We start from the raw sequence: 14726 nt of genomic DNA on the forward strand, positions 1-14726 counted from the left end.
GTCTGTCCTAAATCTATGAACATTTTTTAAAAATATCAGAGTGTTATCAAAAGTGCCTCTGCCATCATTGTTAAGTCCAATTGGTACAGCATTCAGCACTCTTTTTAAAAATTCCTTGCATATGATCTTCAGCCCGTTTAGTTTATTGTCACGTGTACTGAGTTAGAGAAAAGATTTAAAATAGCCTTCATCATGATGTAAGTGAACATTTTCTGATAATAAAATGGCTCCTGCCCCTCCTGTGATACAACAATGACCGTACTTAAAAATACATCTCGGAAAAGTCTGAAGAAGGGTCTCGACCCAAAACATCACCCATTCTTTCTCTCCTGGGATGCAGCCTGTCCCGCTGAGTTGCTCCAGCATTTTGTATCTACATCACTTAAATCTGGCTTAGTTATCTGTGTCTTAACTTCATTTGCCTTCTGACAATCCTATAGTAGCAGCTGTTCACTGTATAGATGATCCCACAAAATGAAATTAATTTGGGTGCGTAGTTTTGCGAAGAAATATTGGTCTCGCTGTTTTCAATCATTGTTTCTTTGACACCTATTGAGCAGGCAGAAAGCTAAATTGATTTTGCTATCTCATTGGAAAGATGTTACCTGTTGTAACAACACTATTCTATGCTGCACTGAAGACTGAAGTATTGTACAGGAGGGCATGAACCCCAGCATGTCAGTTGGAGGATTGTGTGTAGTCCTGGTCACCGCCCTACAGGAAGAATGTGGAGGCTTTCACCAGTATATTAGCTTTTCGACAGCTTTTCGAGAGAACTGTTCACAAATTCCATCAGGGTCCTGTTTTCTTTTCAAACATTTATCCCTTGAAGGTCAATGTTGTGTCGTTTCCACTAATCTGGAAGGTTGTGCAGTCCCCATTTTTGTGAATGACTTCCAATTGACATAATTCTGGTCATTTTGAAACCAGAAGCTACTTTCTATCTTTATTAGTAATAAACCTTTCATGAATTTTGAATGCCTCTATCAAATCTCCACTCTATTCCCTTCAACAAGAACTGCCCCAGCTTCTCCCTGTCCTTGCACATCTGAAGTTGCTCATCCTAGAAACTACTCTGGAAAAATGTATCCACCCTTTCCATGGTGTTAGAACATAGAAAAGTACAGTATGGGCACAGGCCCTTTTGCCCATGATGTCTTTGCTGACCTTGATGCCAATTTAAACTAATTGCATCTGCATCCATGGACTATGGACATGGTCCATATCCCTCCATTTTGATCAGTCCATGTGCTTCTCCAAATGCCTCTTAAAGATTGTTGTTATCTCTGCTCCCACTACCTCCCCTGGCACCATGTTCCAGGCACCCACCACTTAAAAAAAAAACTTGGCTTGTAAGTTTCCTTTTAAACGTTCTTCCTCCCACCTTCAAGCTTTGCCCTCGCATTCGACATTTCCATTCGTTAAAGAGACTCAAATGACCTACCTTATCAATGTGTTTCTTAATTATATACACTTCCATCAGTTCTCCCACTAGCTTTCGATGCTCTGGAGAAAAAATCCAAGTTTTATCCACCTCCTTATAGCTAATATACTGGTGAAAGCCTCCACATTCTTCCTGTAGGGCGGTGACCAGAACTACACACAATACTCCAAATTTGCCCTGACTGGTGTTATGTACGTGCAACATGACTTCTATGACTTAGTGCCCCTATCAATGAGGGCAAGTATGTCATGTGCCTTCTTTATCACCCTATCCACATGTGTTGCCATTTACTGTACGCTTATGGACTTGGACCCCAATATCCCTCTGTACATCAATGCTTCTCAGGCTTCTGCCATTTACTATATTTTCCTCATGCATTTGACCCAAAGGCGCAACACTTCACATTTGCTGAATTATACGGCACCTGTCATTTCTTTCTCCTTATTTTCAACTGTTCTATATCCTGCCAGCATCTCCTAAACAACCTTACTCACTCCCACCACTCTACTAGTTTTTATGTGATCTGCAAACTTGCCTGCATTTTTGCCTTGTTCTTCCTAGAGTAGGGTAACCAGATTTGGAAGCAGTGGTGTTGATGGAGTCGATCAATGACTCATAAAGATGTACTGCGACTGCGACTGCCTTAATGTTCTGCATCTCCGTTATTGTGAAACTGAATTCAAACAACAATGTTGAAATTTGAAATCTTTTGCCCAGTACAAAGCTATTTGTATTTTATATTAAAAAAAAATAACTGGCTTACACACTCTGTAGTCCATATCTATTTACTACATTAACACATTGTGATACTAAGAATGTTCGTCTTGTTTCCCCACTTAAGTTCTTTCCTCTTTCTGGTTTATTCCTTCCATCCCTAAGTGGTCACGCACTCTTTAATAACTTATATGTGACCACAAGGTGGTGCTGTTCTTTTAGTCTTCATCCATTAATATCATGTTTTTTCTGTATTGGGGAGAACAGTCAAAGGTTTGCCTATGCGATGGGTCATCCTGTATCTCATAGTCATGCAGCATGGAAGCAGGCCTTTCGGCCCAAATCGTCCATGCTGACCAAATGCCCCACCTAAGCTAGGCCTATTTGCTGGCATTTGGCCCATATCTCTCTAAACCTTTCCTATCCATCTACCTGTCCAAGTGTCTTTTTAATTGCAGTTATATTTTCTGCCTCAACCACTTCCTTTGGCAGCTCATTCTGTATATCCTCTGAATGAAAAATGTGCCCCTCAGGTTGGTATAAATCTTGCACCTTTCATCTTAAACATATGTCCTCTTGTTTTTTACGCCCCTACCTTAGGTAAAAGATTCTCCATTGAGAGCTCTCAATCTGATGTTGCTTTCAGGGTCCTTTGCAACCAATGCAGTGTTTCTGAAGTGTAGCCATTTGTTTAAATGAGAAATTGAGCAATGGTCAGCTCTCACAAATAGCAATGTGATAATGACCAGAAAATCTATTTAATTGATTTTGATTGAGGGCTAAATATTGTCCAGGACTTTTGAGAGAGCTCCTCTGCTGTTTTTTAAAATTCATTTTAGAGAGTGGAGGGGGCCTTAATTTGACATCTTGCCCAAAATACAACATCGTTGGCATTGTGCCATTTCTCAATACCCCACTAGAAATGCCAGCTTAGACTGTTGTGTTCAGCTCTCTAGTATGGGAGTTAAAGGTCTTACTCAGAGCTGCCCACAGCATCACCACTGTTAATGTAAGCAATAGCTGGTTTGTACCAATATAGATATCAAAATAATGGAAATAAATCATACTGTGAATTGGGCGATATGATTCTAAGGGTGGCAGAGTGGCTCAGCTGGTAGAACCACTGCCTCACAGTGCCAGAGACTTGGGTTTGGGACTGACCTGTGTGGTATTTGCACTTTCTCCCTTTAACTGCATGGGATTCCTCTGGATGTCCCAGTTTCCTCCCACATCCCAAAGACCGTGAGTTTGTAGTTTAATAGATATCTGTAAATTGTCCCTAGCTTGCAGGGAGTGGATAAATAATTGGGATAACATTGAACTAGAAATAGTGAATGAGTAATCGATGGTTGGTGTGAGTTGAAGGGCTTGTATCCATGCAGTATATTTCAATCAATCAATTCTTAAACTGTCAGTGTTTTATTTAGAGGAAGTAGATTTAGCTGGTCAATATACCTTTCGAAATGTTGCTATTCACATTGGCTGCCTGGTTTCCTATGTTGCAACAGTGACAATACTGAACATGCTTTTGCGTGACCACATCGGGTGTATTTCAAAAAAGAGAGCCCTTCTTTAGATTTTGAAACATGAATATTAATGTGGAATTTTTCAAGCAAACATTTCTACCACTCACATTAATTGGGAGTTGACTTGTTTCGATTTGCCATGTATCAACATGGATTTGTTGATGCCTGGCTGGAGTGTAGAGCGATCCAGCCGGGTATAATATTGCACAAGTTCCACTGTGTCCATTGAATGGGAGTTGATCAAATGGATTAACCTATCCAATCTCATGGCTCTCGTATATTGGGAGCAGGAACTTTATAATTCATTGTGCTTTCCAGTTCTCTTTTTGTGGTCATCTTTGACCCTGAATGCAATCTTGTTTCAATGGTACTTTATTGTCACGTGTACCCAAGTACAATGAAATTATTTTATTGCATACAGTTCAGTTTTTCTATAGCCGAGGCGCTTGAGTCCTGCCAAAGTGCTCATAAAGCTATTCTGCACCCCTTTTTAGCTGAATGACATCCTTCCTATAGTAGAATGACCAAAATGAACACAATACTCCTGCTGTGCATTCGGCACAATAATAGTAAATACACGAGTATAAGACAGTAAGACCACACTGAGTTCGCACACGAGAGTTGCCACGTTTTAGATACCATCTTATACACTTCAAGTCCAACCATTTTTTTCAATGTTATTGTGTTAGCTTGGCCATAAAGACCTGTTGTACTGGTGGCGGCATTCGGTTGGCATTGCAAGGTTTGACATGGCCAGGCGATGTGTCTAGGCCTTCCACTGCTGCTAAACCATTCTGTGCCATTGAATAAACCAAATTCTGTGCCATGGCTGCATCCAGTTTGCAAGCTCGGCCACTTGGAGCGGCACCCAATCTACTTGAGCTCCAGGTAACTTCAGGGCATCAAGCGGCCAACTTGACCATTCCGATGCCTCAACATTGAGCTGTGAGTGCACTCTCTGGCACCAGCCATCGCTCGGCCTCTGTGCCCCGGGGCACCTCCCGCAGATGAACCAGAGACTGTCATCATAACAGTCCCTTCAATTGAATTAGGCTGATATTGTTTTCTTCACAAGAGCAGGCCAAAGCAAGATTTAATTGATGTGTGTTATATAATGAGCAGTGGAGATGGAATGGATAAGAAAAATGCCCTTATAGTTGTTGATCACAAGGTAGTGATCAGAGTGGTAAAGAAGATTTTTGGTACATTGGCCTTCATCAGACAGGGTATAGAGTATAAAAGTCGGAATGTTATTGTGTAGTTGTACCATTTGTGAGGCCGCATTTGGAGTATTGTGTTCAGTTTTGGTCGCCCTACTATAGGAAAGATGTCATTCAGTTGGAAAGAGTATAGAAAAGATTTATAAGGCTGTTGCCAGGACTCGAGGGCCTTAGTTACAGAGAAAGATTGGGCGGGCTAGGACTTTATTCTTTGGAGTGCAGGAGAATGAGGGATGAGCTTACAACAATATATAACATCATGAGGGGAATAGATAGGGTGAATGCACAGGTTTTTACCCAGGGAAGGGGAATCAAGTAACAGAGGACATAGGTTTAAAGTGAGCGGGGGAAGATTTAATAGGAACCTGAGGGACAATTTTTTTCATTCAGTGCTGGGTATGTGGAATGAGCTACCAGTGGAGGTAGTTGAGACAGGTACAGCGACAACATTTAAAAGACACTTGGGCAAGTGATTGGATAGGAAAGGGTTTGAGGCATTAAGGGCAAACTCGGGCAAATTGAACTAACTTAGATGGGGCATCTTGATCAACATGGATGAGTTGGGCCGAAAGGCCTTTTTCCATGCTGTATGACTCTGACACCGAGTCAAGATGTGATTTTTGTTCCAGAGAGTGGTGGATCTAAGACACTACATGAATGGAGCTTCAAAGTTGCAGGATACTTAAAGATGGGGGAGAACCAGATGGCTACAGATCAAGAGATGGCCCTCTGGAATAAGATAAAGAGCTGCATCTGAGTTGGCAAGGACCTGAATGCCACAAATTCCAATGAATCCAAGACACAATATTTTTTTTAACCAAAACAAGGATTGTGCAGTCCAAACGCCCTCATGTTTTTCTGCACATTTGTTGTTGAAGGTAAATTGGTACTGTTGATCCCCTGAAATTGATGGAAATACGATACTCAGCAGATCAGAGAGAATTGAGTTAGTTTCAGTTTATAACATGATTCTCAGGAGAAATGGGAGAAAAAGGACAGGCTGGAAGGCAGTTGGCCAGGGGAAATTAAATGTCAAAACATATGATAGTAAAAGGGGTTGATAATGGGATAAAAGAATAGCCTAGAGGGAGTTTAAATGGTTAGAGTCTCCGAAATGATTACAAAAAGTACATTCTCTAAAATTTATTTCCATCTTTTTCATAATGCTCAGATATGGTCTGATGGGTTGCACAATTTGTTTTCTTTTTTAATTAGAACTAGACTAAGTGGGTGCCAATGGGAGGGTCAGACGGGAAGCCTGGTCTCCCAACACAACCCATTCCCCAATGCAATATTCCACCACTCACCCGTTCCCCCAACGCAACTCGTTCCCCCAATGCAATCTTCCACCACTCACCTAGAGCCCCGAACTGTGCAGGCGTGGCTCATTTCCCCTCATCCCCGAGCACTCCCTCTCCCTCCTCTTCATGTGTGTGGGGGGAGGGAAGTGGGGTGGGTGGCGGGGTGGGGTTGGAGGGGATGAGGGGGTGTGCGTGTGGATGGGGAGGTGAAGGAGGGGGTAGAGGGTGGTGTGGGGGGAGGGGGGTGTGGTGGAGGGGATGTGTGTATGTGGGCGGGAGGGGCATGGGAGGGGAAGAGGGATGTGGGAGGGTGTGTGTGTGGGGGTATGTGTGTGTATGCGGAAGGTGTGTTTGTGGGAGGGGTTGGGGGGGTGTGGAGGGGGTTGTGAGGGTGGTGTGGGCAGGGGAGCTTGGGGGGGAGGGGTGTGTGGGGGGAAATGCGTGTGTGGGCGGGGAGGGAGTTGTGGTGGGAGAGGGGTGTGGAGGGGGGAGGGGGGTGTGTGGAGGGGGAGGGGGGAGTAAGCTCGGAGAAAAGACAGGGGTAGAGCCATGGGGGAGAGGGGGGCATCACGGGGGAAGGGGGGAGGAGCCAGCGAGGGGGACCTAAGGGATAGTGGCTGGAATTGGCGGTGCGATGGGGACTCACAGCGGGTGCTGGTCGTTCTCCACCGCCGGGATCAGAGTCTCCGCTTTCCGTTTGGCGACATCTCCGACGCTGTGCTGGGTTTCCGACTCAGGGCTGGGCTGTGTCTCCGACTCTGCGCTGGGCTGGGTCTCCCACGCTGGGCTGGGCTAGGTCGGGTCTCCGTTGCTGGGCTGCTTGGGGCTGGGCTGCTTCGGGTCCCTCCGAAAATTGTGACCGGTTGGAAACCTCCGCCGGCCATCCTCAGCTCCAGTAAATACCCGATGGCGCAGGAAGGGGCGGACTGTCCTAGGGAGTGACAGCGGAAGGGACTAATCCGCGCGGCAGGAGAAGCGATCGATCTGCGCACATGCGGTTTTTATGATTTTTAAACCTCGCTAACTTTTACGACATTCAACCAATCGGAACAAAACTTGGTACACTCGCAGCACAGGAGAACGATGAGTGAACTGGCGAAAAATCGTCGCGCGATCCGTTTTTGCGCAAATAGAAAGACCACTAAACCGGAAGATAACAAGATCAGAGTTTTAGTTATGTACTAGACAGAAGATAGATGGAAATTGAGTTTCCAAATCCTTTGTAGTTTTAAACTAAAAAATCCAGCATGCCATTGCGATGCAGTACCATGGGAGTGCTACACTTCTGGAGGGTCATTATCCTGGATGTGAAACAGGGGTGACCAACTAACCCGAAGCTTTCAAAGGAAATTGTCCTTGCTGTCTAGACTAAATTATACCCCTCAAGCAGTGCCGGAAAAAACAAAGCATTACTGCAGCAGTTTGCTCTGTGTAAATGAGCTTCCGTGTTTTCTGCAATACAATGTGACTACATTGAATTAGTTTTAGAGTTACAGTATGGAAACGGGCCCTTTGACCTAGCGAGTCCACACCGACCAATCATCACCCAGTCACACTAGTTCTATGCGATCCCACTTCCTCATCCACTCCCTGCACATCATGGTCATTTCGAGGCCAATCAATGTACAAACACAACAAATTAATGGTATTTGGCCTCATGGTACTCTGGGATGACCAGCAGATGATCATAAAAGGGCACTATAGAACTTAATTGGCTTCTTTCATTCTCTTGAGCAATCCATCCCCTGTGGCCTTTATTATAGCTCAAATGCCCCTATCCGTTTCCTTGACTCCTTTGGGACTTGGTTTGCTGTTGGAGTCTCTTGCCATTTTTTTTTTCTGTTGTTACATTTCACATGTTACAGGTTGGATGCCAGCCTAGTTAATGCAACTCCTCGGTTGCATTATTTTGTGGTTAGTTGCTCATGTTCTTGATTCTCCAGAGAGTGGGCGACACTGGCCCACTGTTGTTGGTCAAGTCACGTGGTGATATATAAAGGACATGGAGTTAAATTGTCGATGGATTGGTGAGTAAATTTGCTGATGACAACCAATTGGAGGAGTTGCAGACAGTGAGGAAAATTCAAGTCAAGTCAAGTTTATTCGTCACATACGCATACGAGATGTGCAGTGAAATGAAAAGTGGCAATGCTTGCGGATTGCGCAAAAAACTACAAAACAGAATGGAACAGAATCAGTAATTACATATTTGTGGGGGCAAAAAGAAAAAAACAGCATTTTAAAAAGACACCACACAGCAGTAAATTGGTACAGTAAGTTAGTCCTCGGTAAGATAGGAGTTTACAGTCCTAATGGCCACTGGGAAGAAACTCCGTCTCATCCTCTCTGTGTTCACAGCATGGCAACGGAGGCATTTGCCTGACTGTAGCAGTCTATTGCTGGGGTGGAAAGGGTCCCCCATAATGTTGCTGGCTCTGGATCTGCATCTTCTGATGTAGAGTTCCTGCATGGGGGCGAGTGTAGTTCCCATAGTGCGTTCAGCCGAACGCACTACTCTCTGCAGAGCCTTCTTGTCCTGGGCAGAGCAGTTCCCAAACCAGATTGTGATGTTTCTGGACAAGATGCTTTCCACAGCCGCTGAGTAGAAGCACTGGAGGATCCTCAGAGGCACTCTGAATTTCCTCAATTGCCTGCGGTGGTAAAGGCGCTGCCTTGCCTTATGCCCCTGTCCCACTTAGGAAACCTGAACGGAAACCTCTGGTGACCTTGTGCCCCACCGAAGGTTTCCATGAGTCGCCAGAGGTTTTGGTCACTCGCCTGGAAAGCGTGAGCTGGATCTACTGAACTGAAGTCTCTGAACAGCATCCTCACGTAGCCCCCCTTCTAGCTGTCAAGGTGAGAGAGAGCGGTGTGCAGAACCTGGGAGACCACATCGTCCGTGGATCTGTTCAGACGGTATGCAAATTGTAGCAGGTCCATGTTGCGAGGGAGGAAGGCGCAGATGTGTTTTTTGACCAGCCTCTGAAAGCATTCCATGACTACCGAGGTGAGGGCCACCGGACGGTAGTCATTCAGAGTGGGACTTAGAGCAGCTTCACAAATGGGCGGAGAAATGGCAGATGGAGTTTCACCTGAGCAAGTGTGAGTTGATGCACTTTGGGAGGTTGAAGGTAAGGAGGGAGTATACAATTAATGGCAAGACATTTAAAAGCATTGATGTGCAATGGTATCTTGGAGTCCAAGTACATAGCTTTCTAAAGGTGGCAGCACAAGTAGATAGGGTGGTTAAGAAGGTATTGGGTATGCTTGCCTTCATTGCTAGGGGCATTGTATATGAGAGTCAGGAAGTCATGATGCAATTCTATAGGACTTTGGTTAAAGTGCATTTGGAGTATTGTGTGCTGTTCTGGTCACTCCATTACAGGATAAATGTGGAGGCTTTGGAGAGGGTGCAGAGGAGGTTTATCCGAATGCTGCTTGGGTTAGAAAGTTTCAGCTACAGGAAGAGGTTGGATAGACTTGAATTGTTTTCTCTGAAACATTGAAGGTTGAAGGGAGACTTGATAGAAGAGGCATAGATGGTGTTGATAGTTGGAACCCTTTTCCCAGGGTGGCAATGTCCACCGGAGGGCGTAGCTATAAGGTGAAAGGGGACATTTGTTTTGGAGATGTGCCGAGCAAGATTTTTTTACCCACAGTGTGGTGGGAGCCTGCAGCACATGGGTGGTGTCTGAGGTATATACGATAGTGGTGTTTAAGAGGCACGTGGAAGTGCAGGGAATAGAGGGATGTGGATCACGTACAGGCAGATGAGATCAGTTTAACTTTAGTTTATCATGTTGGGCACAAACATTAGTTGTCTGAAGGGCCCATTCCTGTGCCGTACTGTTCTATGCCAGTGTGTGCAAACCTCTTTAAAATCGCTTATACATCTTCCTATAAAAGATAAATATCTCCATAAACATTCACATTTTTATTTTATGTTGTTCCCCTCCAACCAAGCCAATTCGATATCCTGTGTCTAATCTAATAGAGTGACAAATGGCTGTAAGATTGTAACTAATTTGTCTTTGTTGCAAGATTTGCAAACTAACACCATTTCTTTTCAAGGACACAACTATTGTTGTTCAGTGGTTTATTGTGGACCAACAGTTGTTTTTCTGCCGACAGCCTGGACACATTTGTAGCGCACTCAAGGCTATCACAGTTGAAGCTGGCTAACTTAGTATAGTCAAGACCACACAGCAACGACTTTCATCTATATAACGCCTTTAACATATTGGCAGTGTACAAGTAACACTCAAAACAATGTGAAATCAAGCAAACATAATTTGAGCCAACCGTTAGATATGAGTTAAAGCAGCCAAAAGCATAGTCAAATAAAAGGCTGTAAAGGGGAAGGGAGTGAGGGGTTTGGAAAAGAGGGAATACTTTGTATAGAGTGCCTTTAATACCTTCAATGATCAAAGAACGTTTTGGTGTCGTCAAGAAACAAAGTTTGACACTGAGCTTCACAATGAGATATTAGGGCAGATGGTCATACTGATGGGTTTGAAAGAATATCAGAGGAGGGAAGAGATGAGGTTTAGAGGAGGGTATTTGGAGCTTGGCAGCTGAAGGTTTGGTGCCAATGATGCAGTTGCAAATAAACTGGGGATGCCTGCAGAGGTGGAATAGGAACAGATGTGGAGCAGATGCTTCAGAGGGTTGTGGTGCAGGGAGAAATTAAAAAATTAGATTATGAGGAAAAGGCAGGAGAATGGGGATGAAAGGGAAAGAAAGATCGGTCATGATTGAGAGGTGAGGACTAGATGGGCCGAATGGCCTAATTTTATTATAACTAATGAACAAGGAGAAGCCAGATGGATCTGAAAGCATCAATGAGAATCACAAAAGCAAGGTTGTTAATCAGCAAATTCAGTGATAATGAGTGATCTGGACTTGGTCCATAATCTGAGTAGTTAATGAAAAAAATATTGAAATAATTAAAATAGGTTAGGGTAGGATTAATGCAACAAAAAAAAAAAGAGTGGTTGAGTGTTGGTGTAGTCTCTTTTGCTGAAGAGCCTATTTCTCTGCTCTAGCACTCTGTTGTTTCCATGAAGTACACTTGGGTACTATCAGTTTTACATAGGATGGCATGAGATAGAGCATCATCAACATGCTCAGATGATGTGATGGAGGTGAAAATAGATTGTTGTAGTGGTTGTACAGATGTGTGTTCCCAGACTTATCTCAAGGTGATATATGACACCAAGCTTTCACACAGTTGCTAGGTGAGGGATGGATTCAGAGATTAGGAAATGGAAGCTATATGAAGCTGACAAAATACATTAGCGTTGATCTTTCCAATATGTGACGGGGAAAAAGCTTCTCTTGATCCAGGACTGAATGTTACTGAGTGCTTCGAGGGCTTTGCAGGGATTAGGAGAGACGGGGTGGATTACCAATTGCCCATTGCCTTACTTTCATAATTTTCAAAAGGATATAAAATGCTGGAGTAACTCAGCAGGTCAGGCAGCATCTCTGGAAAACATGAATAGGTGCCATTTCAGGTAGAGTCCCTCCTTCAGACTGTTTGCAGGGGTGGGGGAGAAGAAAGCTGGAAAAGGGGAGAGGCAGGACAAAGCTTGGCAGATCATAGGTTGACAAAGGCGAGGTGGATTTTTGATAGGCAAATGGTTGGACCAATAGCCTGAGATAAGAAAATAAAGTTTGAAGAGTTGTGGATTGGAAAGCCAGAGGGGGGAATGTAGCAGGAAGTGGGGTAGGTGGAAGAGAGGAATAGATGGGAGTCCAGGTGGGGCGGAGGGAAGGGGTTGGAAGGGTTTGCTGGTGGGGAGGGGAGGGAAGGCAAAGCTAGGCTGTGAGACGTTACCTAAAATTGGAGAATTCAATGTTCATACCATTGAGTTGTAAATCACCCAAGTGGAATATGAAGTGCTGCTCCTCCATTTTGCATGTGGCCTCACTCGGGCAATGGAGGAGGCCCTGGACAGAAAGGTCCATGTGGGAATAAAAAGGGGAGTTAAAATGTTCAGCAGCCGGCAGATCCAGTCGGCCTTGGTTTTTTGCAACAAAGGGTAAGAGATGAAAAGAAAATTCCATGGAGTTCTGGAGGAAGATTCGGCAAATGATGAGTGGAACTAAATCTGCTGCTTTCTGATGTGAATGCTTTCCTGGGAGGTACAATTCTGCAAATGTTTTAATTAAATATTATTGCCGCAGCTAAACAGTACCAGATAAAAAACTTGTTTTTGGAGGAGTGAGGAAAGTGGATTCCTGTTTACATCATTTTCTAAATTCTGAAACCTGTGACACTTGTAACCAAGAAGGACAGGAGGAGCGGATACATGACAACACCAAGAGTTCAGGTTTCAATCCAAAGCACCATTCTAGAAATATGCCACTGGTCCTTCATCATCAGTGGATCTCAAATCCTCCAAAAGCCTCCACAATAGCACTGTAGAAATGTCTGGAGTTTATGCCTTGCAACACCAGTGACCTGGGTACGATCCTGACTTTGGGTGCTGTTTTTGTGGAGTCTGTTTTTGTGGAGAAGGATGAGGGGGATCTTATAGAAACATATAAAATTATAAAAGGACTGGACAAGCTAGATGCAGGAAACATGTTCCCAATGTTGGGCAAGTCCAGAACCAGGGGCCACAGTCTTAGAATAAAGGGGAGGCCATTTAAGACTGAGGTGAGAAAAAAAGTTTTCACCCAGAGAGTTGTGAATTTGTGGAATTCCCTGCCACAGAGGTCAGTGGAGGCCAAATCACTGGATGGATTTAAGAGAGAGTTAGAGCTCTAGGGGCTAGTGGAATCAAGGGGAGAAGGTAGGCACGGGTTATTGATTGGGGACAATCAGCCATGATCCCAATGAATGGCGGTGCTGGCTCGAAGGGCCGAATGGCCTCCTCCTGCACCTATTTTCTATGTTTCTATGCACTTTCCTCCTGTGACTGTGTAGTTTCTTTCCAGTTGCTTCATTTTTCTCCCACAAGCCAAATATGTATGGGTTGGTAAATTAATTTGGCCACAGTAAATTGCCCTCAGAGTGTGGATGAGTAGTAGAATCGGGGGAATTGAGAAGAATGTGGGGAGAATAAAAATGGGATTAATGTAGGATTGGTGTTGATGGGTGGTTGATGATCAGGGAGGACTCGGTGATCTGAAGGGTCTGTTACTTTACAGTATCTCTCCACAACTGTGTGAATGCAGCATTTCAGGAAGGAAGGCACAAACAAAATGCCCGAAATGCCACCTATTCCTTTTTGCCACAGATGCAAACCAGCATCTGCAGTTCCTTCCTACTCAGTTTCAAGAAGGAATCTCAAGGGGAAATGGGCGTGTGACTAAATGCGGACCTTGGGTCCAAGAAGGGAATTGAAAACAAATGGATTCATTCGTACTTTGCAGGATATAATGTGGAAATGCATGCCTGAGATCAGGATAAGCCTTGAGCAGGAAAATATTTGAAGGATAGTAAATGTCTTTGAACTTTTACTGGATTCATTGTAAGCAGCAGATTTTGGTTTAATCAGGAGAAAACTCACAATTGCTCTATCTTCCATATTTACTTTTTATCAATGCCTGAAGCTACTCTTTGGTGGGTTTGACCTGGAAAAAAGAGAGGAAACTGATGCTATTACTGAAAATCAAATCCTACAGTACAACGATAATTAACTTTTACAATTCTCTGCCTAAGGGTGGGACGTTATTTTCTTATTTATTTCTCTGGGGGAAAAAAAGATTGCAAGGTGGCCTGGTGGTCATCCATTAGTGAGGAAGTGAGATGGAGTAACTGTAGAAATTGTAGATGAAACCTACACAAGGTGTATTCAACACAAGGTGGTCGCTAATAAACTAAATCAGGAATTCGGGTGAAATTTCTTTACAGAGGAACTTTTGAGAATGGGTTTGAATCAATAGTATTGCAATAAAAATGAAACGCAGACTCTGGTTTGTACCAAAGATAAACACAAAATGCTGGAGTAACTCATGGGATCAGGCAGCATCTCTGGAGATAATGGATATTGGGTCGGGACCTTTTTTTAGGTTTTATAGTAGGAAGAGCGGGGAGGAAATCTGGAAGCGAAGAAAAAAAACAGGATAAATCGGGGTCGGCAAAAGATGGAAAGGAGGTTCTTTGATAGGCTGCTTGTTGGCGAGAGATGGTGTGAGGCCAAGAGGCTGAGTTAACCAGCTTTTAATGGAGGGGGAATGTGGAGAAGGGATGGAGGTGTTTGCAGAAGTTACCTAGAAATAGAGAATTCAATGTTCACAATGGTGGGTTCACAGGTCTTTTATTGTCACGTACCAATTAAGGTACAGTGATATGTGAATTATCACACAACCACACTAAAAAAAGCAACAACACACACAACTACATAAACGTTAACATAAACATCCACCACAGTGGATTCCCCACATTCCTCACTGTGATGGAAGGCAATAAAGTCCAAGCTTCTTCCTCTTTGTAAGCTTCCCAGGCAAAATAAGAGGAACTGTTCCTCAATTTGCATGCGGCCTCACTCTGGCAATGGAGGAGGCCCAG

At 44.0% G+C, this 14726-nt stretch overlaps 1 protein-coding gene across 1 annotated transcript in view; it reads left to right on the top strand.

Annotated features, from left to right (window-relative positions):
- Positions 1-14726, top strand: part of anp32b (acidic nuclear phosphoprotein 32 family member B) — a 48605-nt gene that overhangs the window by 5490 nt on the left and 28389 nt on the right. The window lies entirely within an intron of this gene.

The sequence above is a fragment of the Amblyraja radiata genome, chromosome 3 (assembly GCF_010909765.2).
Source record: "Amblyraja radiata isolate CabotCenter1 chromosome 3, sAmbRad1.1.pri, whole genome shotgun sequence".
NCBI classification, from domain to species: Eukaryota; Metazoa; Chordata; class Chondrichthyes; order Rajiformes; family Rajidae; genus Amblyraja; species Amblyraja radiata.